At 46.7% G+C, this 16,908-nt stretch overlaps 1 protein-coding gene across 1 annotated transcript in view; it reads right to left on the bottom strand.

Annotated features, from left to right (window-relative positions):
* The window catches only part of hibch (3-hydroxyisobutyryl-CoA hydrolase), a 50,730-nt gene that overhangs the window by 25,099 nt on the left and 8,723 nt on the right, over positions 1-16,908 (bottom strand). The gene's annotated exons all lie outside the window — the stretch shown is intronic.

Here is a 16,908-nt window from a genome sequence, read left to right as displayed (position 1 = left end):
TGAGCAGAGAGAGGGGTGGCAGGGGAAGGGAACAGAGAGAGGGGTGGCAGGGGAAGGGAACAGGGAGAGGGGTGAGAGGGATACAGGGAGAGCTGAGCAGAGAGAGGGTGGCAGGAGAGGGGTGGCAGTGTGAGAGGGACAAAGTGAGAGCTGAGCAGGGAGAGGAGTGGCAGGAGAGGGGTACAGGGAGAGGGGTGGCAGGGTTGGGGTGGCAGGAGAGGGGTGGCAGTGTGAGAGGGACAAAGGGAGAGCTGAGCAGGGAGAGGAGTGGCAGGAGAGGGGTACAGGGAGAGGGGTGGCAGGAGAGGGGTACAGGGAGAGGGGGACAGGGAGAGGGGTGGAAGGATGAGGGGTACAGGGAGAGGGGTGGAAGGGAGAGGGGTACAGGGAGAGGGGTGGCAGGGGAAGGGAACAGGGAGAGGGGTGGCAGGGGAAGGGAACAGGGAGAGGGGTGAGAGGGATACAGGGAGAGCTGAGCAGAGAGAGGGTGGCAGTGTGAGAGGGACAAAGGGAGAGCTGAGCAGGGAGAGGGGTGGCAGGAGAGCGGTACAGGGAGAGGGGAGGCAGGGAGAGGGGTGGCAGGAGAGGGGTGGCAGTGTGAGAGGGACAAAGGGAGAGCTGAGCAGGGAGAGGAGTGGCAGGAGAGGGGTACAGGGAGAGGGGTGGCAGGGTTGGGGTGGCAGGAGAGGGGTGGCAGTGTGAGAGGGACAAAGGGAGAGCTGAGCAGGGAGAGGGGTGGCAGGAGAGGGGTACAGGGAGAGGGGTGGCAGGAGAGCGGTACAGGGAGAGGGGTGGCAGAGACAGGGGTACAGGGAGAGGGGGACAGGGAGAGGGGTACAGGGAGAGGGGGACAGGGAGAGGGGTACAGGGAGAGGGGGACAGGGAGAGGGGTGGAAGGGTGAGGGGTACAGGGAGAGGGGTGGAAGGGAGAGGGGTGGAAGGGAGAGGGGTACAGGGAGAGGGGGACAGGGAGAGGGGTACAGGGAGAGGGGTAGGCCTACAGGGGTGGCAGGCAGCAGATGGGCAGGGTCCAGAGAGGGCGTGCAGGATTAGAGGAGAGGGCATCCACAGGGCATCCACAGGGCCCATCAACCCCCCCCCAACACCCTCGACCACCACCACCCTCCACCTATACCCCCTCTGCCTGGCTAATTAATAAGAACAAGGGGGTAGAGGAGGAGGGAGAGGAGGACTAATGAAGGGAAACGACCTGCGGAGCAGATGCTCAGAGGGAAGGGTGGAGAGAGGGGGAGATAGAGAGATAGAGAGATAGAGATAGAGATAGAGAGAGAGAGAGAGAGAGAGAGAGAGAGAGAGAGAGAGAGAGAGAGAGAGAGAGAGAGAGAGAGAGAGAGAGACAGAGCAGAGGAGATAAACAGAGAGGTGGAGAGAGAGAGCGAGAGCGAGAGCGAGAGAGACAGACAGAGAAGGGGAGACAGGCAGAGAGGGGGGGAGAGACAGAGAGAGAGAAAGAGAGAGATATTTTAAATTTTTCTTTATTTACAATGTTGTAGAATCACTCCATGGCAACTAGCCAAGGGCAAACAATACATACATTAATCCACATTAGTCAACAAATGGAATCATCTACAAAAGATGGCCTAAGTGCAGACGGACAGACAGACAGAGAGAGAGAAGGGGAGAGAGAGAGAGAATTTGTGATTGAGTGTGAGAGAGGAAGGGAGATACACAGGGTGGGCCGTAGACATTAACCCAGCCCAGTTGTCATGGCAACACAGAGCCACTTCACTGACAAGTGATAGCAACAACTAAAAGCCGAAACCTGGAGTCAGTGTACTCTCGACTTCTCCTTATACGTGAATGCACAAATTCACAAACGGACACAGCCTTATTTCTATCCTTGTGGGTCCCTCCCACTGACTGTCATTCTAATACAACTGAAGAATGCTAAATTGTGCCCAGATGATACAATTAATCAACCATCAACAGTCAGAAAACAAATGTTTCACAACTTTAACCCAAAAATACTGAATCAAACCAAGATATCGCAAAACACGCCCAGTCAATGCAAAAGCGTGTGCTCAAGTTGGGTCTCCTAAGGGGGTGTTGTCCCCTACTACTTCTTCTCTTTTTGAGGCGCAAGACGTACGCTACCGCCATCTACAGCGCTAAGAGGACTTCATTGATTCTCAACCTCAGGACTCCAAAGGTCTCCTAACCGAAGGTCTCCTAAAGGGGCGTTCACCCGACATGAAGTGGATACCGGAAAAGAAACAAAATGACGCTTCTTGTTCGATCCACCTTCTTTGTTTAACCTTTTCTGCCCCATATATTCCCGCATTACTGATGCGCATGCGTGCACACACACAGCTGCAGTGGTCCTGGCAAAGCAGGCAGCAGTGTTTCCCGCCCAATTGGTCTGCTTAGGACGGCCCTCTGCAGGTAAAAATGGGTGAAAAGGGCTTTTTAACAGGATTTTCTGCAAATTTATGGTCATAGAAATCAATACAATTTATTTGAAATTGGGCTGGATTTAGTGCTCTCAGGTGGATTCTGAGCATTTTTTTGGGCTGGAAATCATCGGTCTCATCTGGCAACCCTGGCAGGCAGAGCATAACTAGACGTGGAGAGGAGAGGAGAGGAGAGGAGAGGAGAGGAGAGGAGAGGAGTGGCAGTAACCCATGACCTCATGATGTGCCATCGCCACTGACACCGTGACCTCCTAAGCTGGCTCACTGCCACATGACTGGCAGTGAGCCGAGAGGACGTGCCACACTCAAACTCACACACACACTCACACACATACACACACAGCTTGAAAAGGTCACAGGACGCCCTTCTCTTACCGTTTACCACAACGATCGAAAGCTAGCGTGGAACATAAAGACATAATGAGTATAACCAGAGAGAGTAGATATATACTTAAAGAATCTCTGGTAAAACGGCACATACACACGCACCGATAACCAGTTAGCACTCAGCAGCCCTGTGGAGTGGGAATGGGTTATAGGACACGTAAACAAGAGACTTAAAAGATTAAACGTAGCGGGACGACGTGCCATAAACCTGCATCCAGCTAGGCACAACACCGCACAGCTAGAGTGCTAGCTTCCCTAATCAGGGCTTTAGTTTAGACGATCTTCTCAATGGTTAGTAATGTACACAAACCCAACCACAGTTGTGCCTAAGCGGCCTCCCACATGACCGGCAGGGGAAAAAAAGTTGTGCTCTGGAAAAAAGAAAGAAAATGAACGACCTTCAAAGTCCATCAGGAGAGCCAGCCTTCCCTGATGGTCGCAACTTTCATCCATCTTGGTCATTAATCGGTGCACTGCAAAGCAATACTAGACAGCTTTTCTGCCGGTCTTAGGCGGTCCCTCAGGTAGGTTATGAGCCTTTAGTGTCAACTTCAGCCAGGCTAGCAGACTCCAGCTGACTGGCTGTTGCTGAATGCTGATTGATGATGCTGGTCAATGAGTATGGACTCTCACTGGTAGTGAGTGGGCCTCAGGGCATGAAGCCAAACAGAGACTTGTCTCTTGCTGATGCAGCCACTATTTCTTTTTCTTAGTGTTTGTATTTTTTTCCCTCCCTTGTTGCCATGGAAATGACAATAAAATAAAGCAAGGACTGCTATGCTGTTATGAAGTCGCAGCATCGTGACATGGTCTGCTCCTGAGACCCTCTGAGTATGAAGTGGCTACACATGCCACAACCTACACTTCCTGGAGTTGTTTATCTATCTAGACAAGTCCCCTGTTATAAATTTGCTGTTAGCAGAATGGCAATAACCAAGTTGTAATGTTTTAACTAATGCTGTAGTGGTGTAGTACTATGGTAGTACAGTCTTTTCAACAATTTTTACAGTGTTCCGCTGGCTGGTGACACGGCCCGCATTGTTCCTTGCACGACCGAAAATAGAAAGATGTATCAGTCCTCTATATAAACACATCCTTCCCCTTCATTATCTTTACTGCAGCTCTCCGAACCTGTTGTACACGGAGAGTGGCCCAGAGGGACAAGGGGTGGCATAGGACGGGAGTAAATTGATAAAGTGTGGCTCTCCGCAGCGGAGGGTGGTGTCACTACTACTAAACACAAAGTAAAACAGAAGCCTCAGGCTGAGACTGCCCAGACGCACCAAGGAGGTGCGGAAAGTCTCTGTGGACTGTCGCTGCCTGCCTGCCTGCCAGCCTCGCCCAAGCTCGCCCATGTTGAGTTTTGTAAGATGGCGCACGTAGTGACACAAGGACAAGGAAACGGGCCTTCGGGGTGGCACAGGGGTGAAACAAGACAGGAGACAGGAGACAGGAACCAGGAATCAGCTACAGTCAGTGCCAGCCCAAATCACTGCTGTCTGGGCCCTGCCGTGGCCTAATGCTAGGGAACTGGCTTACTACACCGACAACCTGGGTTCGATTCTGACCCGGGTCATTTGCCGATCCTTCCCTGTCTTTCTCTCCCCACTCATTTCCTGTCTCTCCTCCACTATCCTTTCAAAAATGAAGGCAAAAAAAGCCCCAACAAAAAAGTGACAAAAAATGTCACTGCCGTCTGCTCTCTTTGTGCCTATCAGACATTGACGACATCCGTTCGGGTGGAACACAGCCATTGACAAGCGAGTCAGTGCGTGGGTGTCTAGGAGGATTCAAAGGAATTCAGTCTAAACCTCAAGGCCTCCTGCTGAAAAAAAACAGACAAATGCAGCCATCCTCTGCCATCCACAACCTCATAAACTTCAAATGCGGCGATTCTAAGTGCTATCTGGAACACAAACTCTCCCCTACTCTTATTTCGATGCACTAGCACTAGGCAAAGTGCTGTGAGGTGAAAATGTTTTCAGCCGAGCAGGGGTTGGACAGATGATTTATAAAGTGACTAATGGACGGCCGGCGGTTTACTTTAGGGACACTTCAGAGCCGTGCTGACTCTTAAAGGTTTGTATCAATCAAGCCACAGAGTTTAAAGACGCAGGAGGAGGAAGGCATCGTTTTCAGCCCCCATCAAGGTTACATGTGCCATATGTCACTGACAGGGCAGCACACTGGCCTGTGTGTGTGTGTGTATGCGTGCGTGTGCACAGTCGTGTGTGCGTGTGTGTGCAAGGGTGGACCCACATTCTGGCATACAGGGCATTGTCCTGGCGGGCCAACAATCCTATTGTTTTTTGTTTGTTTGCTTGTTTTTGCTTAGATATTGGCACTCAATTTAGATGGACTAGTCCATTGGTCTCTTTTCTTAATATAGGCAGTTGACTGGGCTAATCATGATGCCGCAGAAAAGCAGGGGGCTGGCTGTGTGCAGGGGGATGGTCCATGCCCAAAATTCCTGGGCTGTTTCTCAATCGTGTGTGTGTGTGTTAGTGTGTGTGTGTTAGTGTGTGTGTGTGTGTGTGTGTGTGTGTGTGTGTGTGTCTGTGCGTGTGTCTGTGCGTGTGTCTGTGCGTGTGTCTGTGCGTGTGTCTGTGCGTGTGTCTGTGCGTGTGTCTGTGCGTGTAAGTCTCATTCCGTGCCGAGTGGTCTGCCGAGGAGAGATGAATGTCAGAGGAGTGTGGGAGGAAAACAGCGTTGCAGAACAGCCTCATGTTGTTACTCTATCCAGCGCTGAGCGGGCCAAAAATTAGGCCGGGCATTTTCGGCCAAGACCGGTCCGCCAGGCACTGAGAGAGACAATGAGACCTGTGACAATATTTTCAGTCATCAATCACGAGCTATTTTTGACCAAAACAGGCAAAATGAGTATTTAAATCTGACTTGGACAAGCCAGCTGTAGCAGAATGAGGAGAGACAACATTACATTGAGGTGGAGGACCAGGCCAAAATCATCAACAGTCCACCGGGCAAATGCCCTGTATGCCTTATTATGGCCAGTCCAGCTATGACTCTATCCAATCTAGCCGAGCAAGAAGAAAAGCAGCGGATGGAACTCCAGATAATTCTCTCTCTCTCTCTCTCTCTCTCTCTCCATCTCTCTCTCTCTCTCTCCGTTCTGCTGTACAGGACATGACTCATTTGGTCAGGTGGAGAAAAACAATTCTCAACGCTCAAAAGATATGTACGAAAAATCCAGACCACCCAGACCACCCATCTGTCTTAGACAAAGAGCTAGATCTTACCAAAAAAAGTCTGAAAGGGAAAAATAAAATACCAATCGTGACCATGACGTTGTAGCTCACTACAAAGCGAAAAGGGCTTGACTCCAGACATTCCCTACGACCCAGGTTCAAAGGCAGCGCTATCTTGGGCCTCCATCACACCACTGTGATTCTTGACTGTTTAACGGCGATGGACATGACCTGTTGTTGTGTACCGACGGCCTTGAAGGAATCTCGCATTCCATTCTGGAGAGGATCATCGCCAGGCAACTGGTCTCCAAAGCAGAAGAACAATGATGAGCAAACATCACAATTGCTCCATAGCGATGGCAAGGATGTACAGGGAGAGAGACCGTCACACAAAATGCAATGAAGTTGGGAAAGAATGTCAATTTGGCAATTGGTCTAAGTACCGGTAGCTGCATTTCACAGCAGCACAGCACGCACAAGAACCTGTCACCAACACACACAAATAACAGTTGATATAATCCTGTGATACATCAACATGTCAAGACAGTTAGATGGTGTCCTTCGCATGATGTATGCAAAATGGCTGATGACAGCCTCCTGCTTGGACAGAGGCAGCAGACATGTATTGTAACAAAACCCCCTCTCTGCATGCTTCAGTTCAGAATGGATTGAATCAGTTAGCTGAAAAAAAGATGTCCAAAGCACTAGCTAAACACTTCATTTGTTACATGGGATTCATAGAAACAGGGCCGCTGACAGATTTTGCCGGGTCTGGGACAAAGTCCTTTGAAAGCGCCCCCGAACCAGTGCATACAATGTAATGAGGAGCCAATTCTGGGCCCCTCTCTCCCTGTGCCCAGGACAACTGACTCCTTTGTCCGCCCCGTCAGCTTCCCTGCATACAAATACCCCCCCCCCCCCAAATGCCATAATCAGTTATTAGTGAGGCAGGGGCAGGGGTGAGGGTTGAACGGAGGGCTTTAAGGCAATGCCTTGCTGCGCTACACTAAACTCCGTCCTCCTGGGCAGTGCAAAAGTGTGTGTGTGTGTTGTGTCAGAGCTGTCTTCAGGAGGAGGTCAAGCAAACAGCAGTAAATAAAGCTAGAGTGAGTCACAATGGACTGCATGGATGTTTGTGAGAGAAGGAGTTAGGAAGAGAAAGATATTGAGAGTGCATTTCAGTGTGTGCCTGTGTGTATGTGTTTGTGTGTGTCTGTCTAAAAAGAAAGATGCTGCGTGTCTGTGGAAGAGAGATGTTCTGCCTGTGTGTGTGCCTGTGTGTGTGCCTGTGTGTGTGCCTGTGTGTGTACCTGTGTGTGTGCCTGTGTGTGTACCTGTGTGTGTGCGTGTGTCTAGAGTGTTGTGGAGCCACTGCGACCGCCTGGCTGGATGCTATCTCCGGCCTCTGGCTGTGCCGTCATGCCCGAGAGACCCTGGCGATTAAACTGCTGCTGTTACAGGGAAGCTAAGCCCAGCTCTGCAGCCCGCAAACTCCCTGTCTGTTTCAGAGAGATGGCCATGGTAAATCACACAGACTCCAGACTCGATTGCCATATAAGGACAATAAGATCTTCACGCTGAAACAATCAAGGTCTGTATTTACACAAGACACTATAATATAGATTGGTCCACGGTGCTCAGACGATAACTTTCCCACAAAGAGTGTAGGCGGCACATCGCTTAAAAAGGGCTGACAAGTGCATTTTCCTTAACGTGCACACTAAACAGCGCTGCCGCTGCACATTTGCACATTTGGACTTACAAGGACATGGAGGGCTCCTTAAAAGTGGAGTGATACTTGGCCGCTCCACAGAACACTCCAATTCCTGGCATCCTTGTCCCTGCACTGGCGCACAGACTGCCATCACGCAAAGGCATATTTATTTCACGCCATTGCACTCCGTGTTGGGGAGTGCAATGGCGTGAAATAAATATGCCTTTGCGTGATGGCAGTCTGTGCGCCAGTGCAGGGACAAGGATGCCAGGAATTGGAGTGTTCTGTGGACGCGTGACGCGTTTGCAGGTAATTTGTGCTCCTCAACACAGCTTTTCCACCGTGTCTGCAAATGTCTGTTGGCGCGGCGAATTTCTGTTGCGAAATGTGAAAATGCTCTGCTGTGCCCTGACATGCCTAACCCTAACCTGTCAGTAAAACAAAAATTTTGCCGCTTTGCTTTTACCAAGAACAGCAAAACAAGCAAGGGAAATGAAGAAATTGTGGCGAAATTGAGCCCAGACCAAAACCATGCCTAAACCTAACCTGTCACAGGGCATTGTAGAGCACGAGTTAACAAGCAAAGTCATGATGCACAACCGCGATAGACAGTTCAAGTCGGTGTGTTATTTTAAGACTCTGGAAGGAGGGGTTGTGGCGCAGGGCGCTAAGCCCCCCAACATTTGGGCTTGCAGGCCCACAGGGACCCCGGTTCGAGTCTGGCCGGGGTCATTTCCCGATCCCACCCTGTCTCTCTGTCCCACTGGCTTCCTATCACCATCTAAGACTGTCCCATCAAATAAAGGCACAAAAGCCCCTAAAAATATATATTTTTACAAAATATTTATCGTAAGACTCTGGTACGATACCATGTTGGGTATAACCTGGACTAGGGCAATAACTGTAACAGGATAGAGGAGAGAGCCAGACAGACACAAAGGCTCTCTTCATCAGAGACAGACAGGGAGCAGTGCTGCTGAGAGGTTAGACTGGAGGCAGCGGAGTGTCGTGAACTGTAAGCAGAGATGCTGGCTACAGGCAAGAGCACACTTTTTTAAAAGATATTTTTTGGGCTTTTTATGCCTTTATTGTGATAGGACAGTTACAGAGGGACAGGAAATGACTAGGGAGAGAGAAGCGGGAAAGGTTCGGCAAATGACCCGGCCCGGAATCGAACACGAGTCGCAGACGTAGTAACCCAGTGCCCTACCGTATTGCCACGGCATTTTAACTAGAAATACAATCAGAGTGCAGACCTCCGCCAAGGAAGCTGTTTGATAGAAGATTTGACCATGTTAAGCCCTTCTGTCTTGTATTTGTGGAGTAAATTTGTTCTGGGGACAAGCAAAATCTGTCATAGGCCCTGCGTGTGCACACAGGGGCACGCACACATGGCTCGAGTTGTAGGGGGATGAGGGAGGATGCCATCCCCCCCAACAATGAAAATGGTCTAAAATCATCCCCCTCAATAAAAATGGTCAAAAATCATCCCCCTCTAAAACAGGCCTCCCTTCTTCACATATTGTGTTAAAATTGCATTTTTAACAACTACATTATCAACATTTTCTCAGGGGAGAAACCCCCGAACCCCCACTAATCAGAATCGATCTCTGACCATCCCCCCTGCTTTGATTTTACAACTCGACCACTGCACGCACACATTAAAACAACACCTATTTGTAGCTCCAAGTAAGCATCATTGTGACTCACACACATACACAGACATCATGCCCACATTACCCACATATCCACACACACACACACACAATGCTCTTGTTCTTCCCCTTCGCTGCCATCTGTCACGTATGACCTGCTGTTGACAGACGCAGGAGAGGACCTATTTGAGCACACCAGGATATTTGCCGAGGTAGGTGTGCTGTGCTGCCGTTTCCAGTGTGAAGGAACTGGCTGGCTGATTAGCCTGCAATAAAATGTCTATCCGTGAGAGCAGGACAGATTCAGATCCATCTATCAAGACGAAAATCAACACAAGGGCCGTTGTCTAGCCAAGAAAGAATTGCACACGGCATACAGATATCTACAAAGATATCTACATACGGTCTACATAGTTTGTGTGAAAATGGTTGATCCCAATGTTATCTGAAACTTAAGTAATGTTTAACTTTACTTGATTACACCTCCGACTGAGATCAAAGCCATCAAGGCAGGAGGGCCACTAAATCGAACGTCTGGGTCTGGCTCAGCTCCACCACACTGTCTCACAGGGGCCGGAGAAGTACAGTAAATAACCGGTCTCCTGATTTGCATCTGTTTAGCCGTGCGTTACAACTTTGATATGGCCAAACTCCAGATCCGGGCGGCGTGATAGATTGCCCTGCCACCTGTTATTATGGATCACCTAAATGGACCGCACTGCTGTACATATTGTGATGTCCACGCTAGGGATGTCCCAATTCGCTTTTTGCACTTCTGATCTGATACCGATGTTTTAGCTTTTAGTATCGGACGATACCGATACCGGACAACAACGATATCGGCATATCAGACCATGTATTCAAGTTATTTGGACTACTTACTTTCTTGTCAGACTCGTGTTGAAAAGGGTTTTTACTCTTGAGAACAACTAGCCAGCTAAATTAGGTGCGAAAGTTTAAATAATACACAATGGTTGGTAACGAGAAACTGACCTGTTTATTTAGGGATAAATAAACACTAAATAGACACAATTAGTCAGTGTTAGCTGCCACACCACAGCTGCTATAGCATAGTTACAAAGGCACCTACCTGACGGTTCAAAAACTAGATGTTTGTAATAACTTAAGTAGTCCAGCCGTGGGCAGTCGTTGCCTAATGGTTAAGGAGGTGATCTTAGATTTGCAGGTTCGAATCCCACCCTTACCTCTCCCTACACCAACCATCCATAGCTGAGTTGCCCTTGACCAACATTGCTCCACCGGCTGTAACCAATACTCTGTAAATAACTAAGTCGCTTTGGATAAAAGCATCAGTAAGTGTAATGTAATGAAATGTAGTCCGCAAGGTGAGCGTTTCTAAGGCAAGCTAGTATGGGTTATATTTGTGCCATTATTAGACCCATCTACATCTTTGGTCCATGAAAAAGAAGTCCGAAAGGTGGACAAACACGCGTCCACCTGTTGCTCATCACGATTAGGTAGTAGAAGAAACACAGATATGAAGAGAGTAACACGAAAAATGGCGGCTAAGGAATGCGTTTCAGACGGATGGACAGACTGACAGATGGATGGACGCATCTAAAAAGGCTGGTACAAAGTGACCCTTGGTCTGCATTTTGAGAAAAACTGTTCTACACAATGACGTCATCAAGATATTTCCAGCAGGCCAGGGAGCACAGCTGCTCCAGGGGCTCATCAGTTGCGGTTGGCTTCGCATCCTCACTTCAACTATTTGGGGAATTTCAATCTCTTCCCGTAGCTGGAATCTTCCCTAAACCACACACTGGCAATAAAAAGAAAGGGGAAAAAAAGAAAAAATAAGAAAAAAACATTCTTCATTGCATTTGCACTGAATTTATCAACCTAAAAATAACGATGGCAGCCATGTAAAAACAAATCTATTTATTATTGGCATCTCAAACAGGGGAAATATGAAAGGAGATGAGAGTTATGCATTTATTTCTGGTCAGCTGTATGGCAAAGAGGACTGCACTGGCTGGCCAAAAATATTAGCCAAGTCTATTTCTGTGTCTATTTCTACGCTTGAGGAAGATCCCACTGGTGGATCGAAACGTTGCCATTTGTATAAAGACAAAAAGTTTATCTTTTTAGAGCGCATTCCAAGTGTGCAGACCACTTCATCACACTGCCTACCTCTTTTGCCTGCCACCTACAATAGATTATCATTTTGTGGATGTGCGCACCCCAAGTCTATTTCTGCCCAAATGTTCTGAGGTGTCTGGTATGATCGGCTCCTTTTCTCAGGTGAACCTCGCTACAATAATTCAGAAACTTTGCAGAAACATTGGAACCAGGTACTCCCTTGGCCAGAGGTTCACAAACTTTTTTTTTCTGCTGGCACCCTTTTGGGCCAAAGAATATATTATACAAGACGTAAATACTTTGATTAATCGTCCAATGCAGTATGGCTATATATTATATCAGGCATGGGCAACTTTGATGATGATAAGGAGGGACCCTTTTTTTCTCGTCGCTACCATCGGAGGGCCATATGATTGGAAAGCAACTCACAGAGCTTGAGCTGCAGTTGGTTGCCCACGGACTGCTGATGTTTGTAAGGAATAGGAGTGTTCTTGAGAGGCCAACAGTAAAATGGATTGATTCATGTACAATGGATTGAGTCAGTGTCTTTCAAAAAAATCAGGTCATATTATTATTATTTTTAATTACAGTATGTTTTATCCAGGGGCCTCATAGAGTGAGGAAGCGGGTTGCATGTCATGGGGCCCCCGGGCCTCCAGTTGCACATCCCTGTATTATATGAAAGCATTCATTCAAGGTTCTATACAAACAGTCCTTTCCCTCAGTGAACCCCTTGTAGTACATTCATGCTCAAATACAGTGCCCTCCATAATTATTGGCACCCCTGGTTGAGATGTGTTTTTTAGCTTCCAATTATTTTATTATTTTTCTAAATAATATGGGACCTTAATGGAAAAAAAGAGAAAAATCCAACCTTCAATACAAGTGCATTTATTCAGTGGGGAAAAAATCCCACATAAAGAAATAATTATTTGACATCAAATAATGTGTGTCACAATTATTAGCACCCCTGGTGTTATTATTTTGTACAACCCCCTTTTGCCAACAAAACAGCACCTAATCTTCTCCTATAATGTTTCACAAGATGGGAAAAGACAGAAAGAGGGATCTTCAGCCATTCCTCTTTGCAGAATCTCTCTAAATCATCCAGAGACCTGGGTCCTCTCCTCTGTACTCTCCTCTTCAGCTCACCCCACAGGTTCTCAATGGGGTTGAGGTCAGGGGACTGAGATGGCCATGGGAGGAGCTTGATTTTGTGTCTGGTGAACCATTTCTGTGTAGATTTGGCCATATGTTTAGGGTCATTGTCTTGCTGAAAGACCCAGTGACGACCCAGCTTCAGCTTTCGGGCAGAGGGCAACAGATTTTGATTTAAAATGTCCTGGTATTTCAAAGCATTCATGATGCCATGCACCCTAACAAGCTTCCCAGGGCCTTTGGAAGCGAAACAGCCCCACAGCATCACTGACCTAGCCTGGCTCTCGCGAGACCCCTAGTGCTTCGTGCATCTTCGTTACACTTCGTGAGCTCGCACAGGGGTCTGGTTCAGCCTTGTCGAGCCCGAAGTCCTCGAGTAGAAAATAAACGTGCCCCGACCATTGGACAATGTCAATGTCAATCATCGTGGAGTGAGGCCTTGACGGGTATGACGTAGCATCTTGAGCGACAGTAGTGCTGCTAGCACACCCCTCAGTCAGTGTGGCTAGCACAACAACGGCGGCCTGCATACTGTATGAACTCCGCGATTTCAAGTGTTATCAAAACTACCAAACATTCATTCTTTGAGAGAGGAACAGAAAACAAGGAATTAGTTGGTGGCAAGAACGTTCTCGCTCTTCTTCCAATGATCCACTGAAGGAGAATGAGCAGAGCGCAGCGATGTTCAGTCTTCAACTGTTTACAAGACCAACTTTAAGTGGGGATTTTAGTCGAGAGGTCCATGCCACATATAAATGGTGAGTGAAAACCTCTTGGTTGTTTCTAACGTGTTTTTGATGTGTGTGAAACAATGACTGACATGGTAGGCTACAACTGTGAATGCCCCCATAGTGCCGGTAATTCAATATTGTACAAGCCTCATTTCCAGACCTCGCATGCTATGGTGACTGAGTGCTGTTGATCATAATAGTATGCCAAGCTGTCGCATTCAGACAAATTTGTTTATGCTATAAAGTTCGTGTTAAATTAAATGTACTATCCCCGTGATCGCTGCCAATGCAGCATGTCCCAAAACGTCAGCATGTGAGAGATGGAATGTTTATTTCACGACGACATTCTGACTTCAAACTCACCAGGATGGCTTCCCCACAGACCTATACATATTGGTATAGGTCTGTGGGCTTCCCCTTTTCACTTTCTGCCCTAGTTGTTAACCTGTTTCGATGGTAAAGACTAAAGTAATCACAGATTTTGCATGGTTAAGAGACCTACTTCGTGTGGAAACAGAATTTACACAAGAGGGTACTGGAATAAAAACAGGGTGAGGCCTGTCACTCACCAGCTACTGGCAACCCCAAGTCTCCCTTTCGGTCAGCAGTAAATTTAAAACTAAGTAATAGTAGCCTACTGCTGTTCAGGTCTTAGCCTTAAATAGGTATGAATTAAAATGCAGATACTAGGCCTATAGAGTATTTAGAATTACAGTTGCCTTGTTTGCCGATTCTATTTTAACATTGTGTGTTGTTTTCAGGTAGGCAAGTCATGGAGTTGGCAGCGTCTGCTGGGATTGTCATCACAGACCGGGTCATCCAGCTGCTACACATGTACAGTGGAAATTGAATTAGGCTCTTCCCTCACTTGTACTGTTGTAAACCATCAAATGAACACTCTAGGTAGACAAGACAGTGAGTTCAGTAATGGCTGGCACAGAGCATGCGCACCACAAGTTTGGAGCCAGCCAGGTCATACGTGTTGCACCTACCACAATTCCATTTCTTTGGTCTTCTGTGTTGAGCCTGTTTCAAAATGCGCCTGTACAACCACATGTGTATAGAATCTACACTACACTACTCCACCAAGATCTAGACATTACTGAAGAGTTGGAAATGTTATTCATGGTCTGCTGACAGCTGTACAGAACATGTGTACTTAAATACCAGATGTGCCACTTTCATTAACGAGACTGTCTGCTCTGGGTTTGGGACAAAGCCTAATGAGGCAGCAGTCAACAACAGTCCTTACATATGACATCAGTTACAAAACAACCTATGGTTTTAAGGTACTTCATGCTACTGGTTGTGAGCGAGGCTTTTTGTGACTGACTCTCCCTAATGACAGATTCATAGACATAATGGAACATGTAACACAGCATTAGTTCAGAATCTAACCATCATCCATTAGGAACAAAGAAGTGGAATCTTGTCACAATATCGAACCGAATATTGAACAAATGGTGTAAATAATGGTGTACACAAGTAATTGGAACATATGTAAATACAATTTTATTGTGAAAAGAAAACACTGTCTAATTGTTTTCAATGTACAGTAATGAAAGTGTAAATAATGACATAAGATATCAATTTATATATACACATTTTTTTCTTTTAAATATTGGTTACTGGCAATGCAAGAAACATAGCTTACAAAATGTAGCGTTCTTGGTGTTAGGTGATGTATTGTACAAAATGAAAACCCAAATGGTGACGCACTCCTGAAATGTTACAAGTTCTTTAAGGAAAATGCCTTGAAATCTTGTTCTAATATTTTGAAAGGCATGGAATCTGTGAGGGGATGTGCTGGGTCCTCTATGCTGTCGTTTCTTCATACACCTCCTGGCATCAGACACAGACAAAGGAAGTATAGAAGTATATTAGACAAACATTTCAGAAGGTTATGTGTGACAATTGTGGCTACATACAAGGTTTTGAACAAAAACAACACGGGAATTGATTGCAACACATTTTAAAATATTTCTAGGTGACTTAAAGTTCATTAACAACAGGGTATGCTACTTACTCTGTGTACAGAGTATTTTCCACCCACATGTTGCATTACTGCCCTTGTACATCACTTTGATCAAAAGCGTCTGTCAACTGTAATGTTATGAGGAGTACAGTCTCTTGAGAAATTAATGTAGGTTTAGGTGGATAGTGGTGCAGGACAGCACATATACTTTTCAGTTACTCTTACTAAGAATTCAAACCTGTAACATTGGATACCTTCCGAGGCCACAGGTACAGGTGAGGTCAGCAAGGGTCCTATTTACCTTGATAATAGGTTCTCAGTCATTTCACATCCCCACCCTGATGAAAAAAACTAATTGTTTACACAAATGGGTTTTACACCCCTTAACAATACGGCTTTGCTTGCTTCAGTAATGTACTCTTTGCCTTTGACCTAGCAATGGATGTAATAAATCAGACATACCTTATATAACCGTGGGTCTTGGGTCACCTAATAATGGAGAGAGCGAGAGAGAGAGAAAAGACATCACCATTGATCAATTAACAATGGCACTGTGTGTGTGTGTGTGTGTGTGTGTGTGTGTGTCCCAGCTTATGACGTTGAGCACGATTAACTTTGGGTCGTCCGATCAACTAGGGATGGTCACCTACAACTTATCGAAGTGCTTAGCACACTCACGAATCGACTATTTGAATTGACCACAGCTGAAGTGTTTGAGAATACAATCGCGCACAATAACAACGGCAAAAGTGCGACGGCATGGTCCTCTCGTCGAACCGTAATGCAGTTTCCAAAGTGTATAATAGAACTTAAGACGCCCCATCCTGTCTCCTCTGACGTGAACAGCTCTTTATGCCACCCAAGTTAATCAGACCCGAAGTTAATCGTGCACACCGGGAGTAGTTAATGCAATCCTGGTGTATATTTCTCTCATGGTAGGATATACAAAACGTATGGGACTGTAAACGATTTACTGTATTATCATAGGTAAATTGGCATGCCTAACGGTGACCAGAACACAACCAATAATGCTAGTAGCAACTGCATGCTGTTGAGGCTGCATTGTTTTCATATGGCTGGCAATTTTGTCTGAATAACATTTTATCGCTGGTCAATCATTTTCAGCGAAATACACATACTTGATTAAGTTTTATTCATCAATATATGTCACATTGGTTGTGCAGGCAAGCAGACGTCCATTTTGTCTGCAATATTTATCACCCCGTCAGAAACGGACAAACCCATGCCCGTGATGTGTTCACTAAAAGAAAATATAGCCATTTCAAGACATCTAACTTACCACATCTTTGTTGTGATTTATCTGATGCAAACGATGCTGGCACCAAATGAGTAGCCGGTCCTCCTTGGTGCTAGGGGCTGGTAGCATGTAACCTGGCTCTCACGTAGGTGGCTTGTCAGGTAGCATGCCGCTGTTTGGACCCTGCAGAGTACTCGTGCACTATGTCGGATTGCCAACCAAAATCCACCGATGCCTTGTGTGTTTTGTAACCGTCAGTGGTCCGATGTCGGACACAGGTGGCATACCA

Source organism: Engraulis encrasicolus, chromosome 13 (assembly GCF_034702125.1).
Source record: "Engraulis encrasicolus isolate BLACKSEA-1 chromosome 13, IST_EnEncr_1.0, whole genome shotgun sequence".
In the NCBI taxonomy this organism is placed as follows: domain Eukaryota; kingdom Metazoa; phylum Chordata; class Actinopteri; order Clupeiformes; family Engraulidae; genus Engraulis; species Engraulis encrasicolus.
Note: the sequence above shows the minus strand (reverse complement) of the source record. Positions and strands in the feature narration are given on the sequence as shown.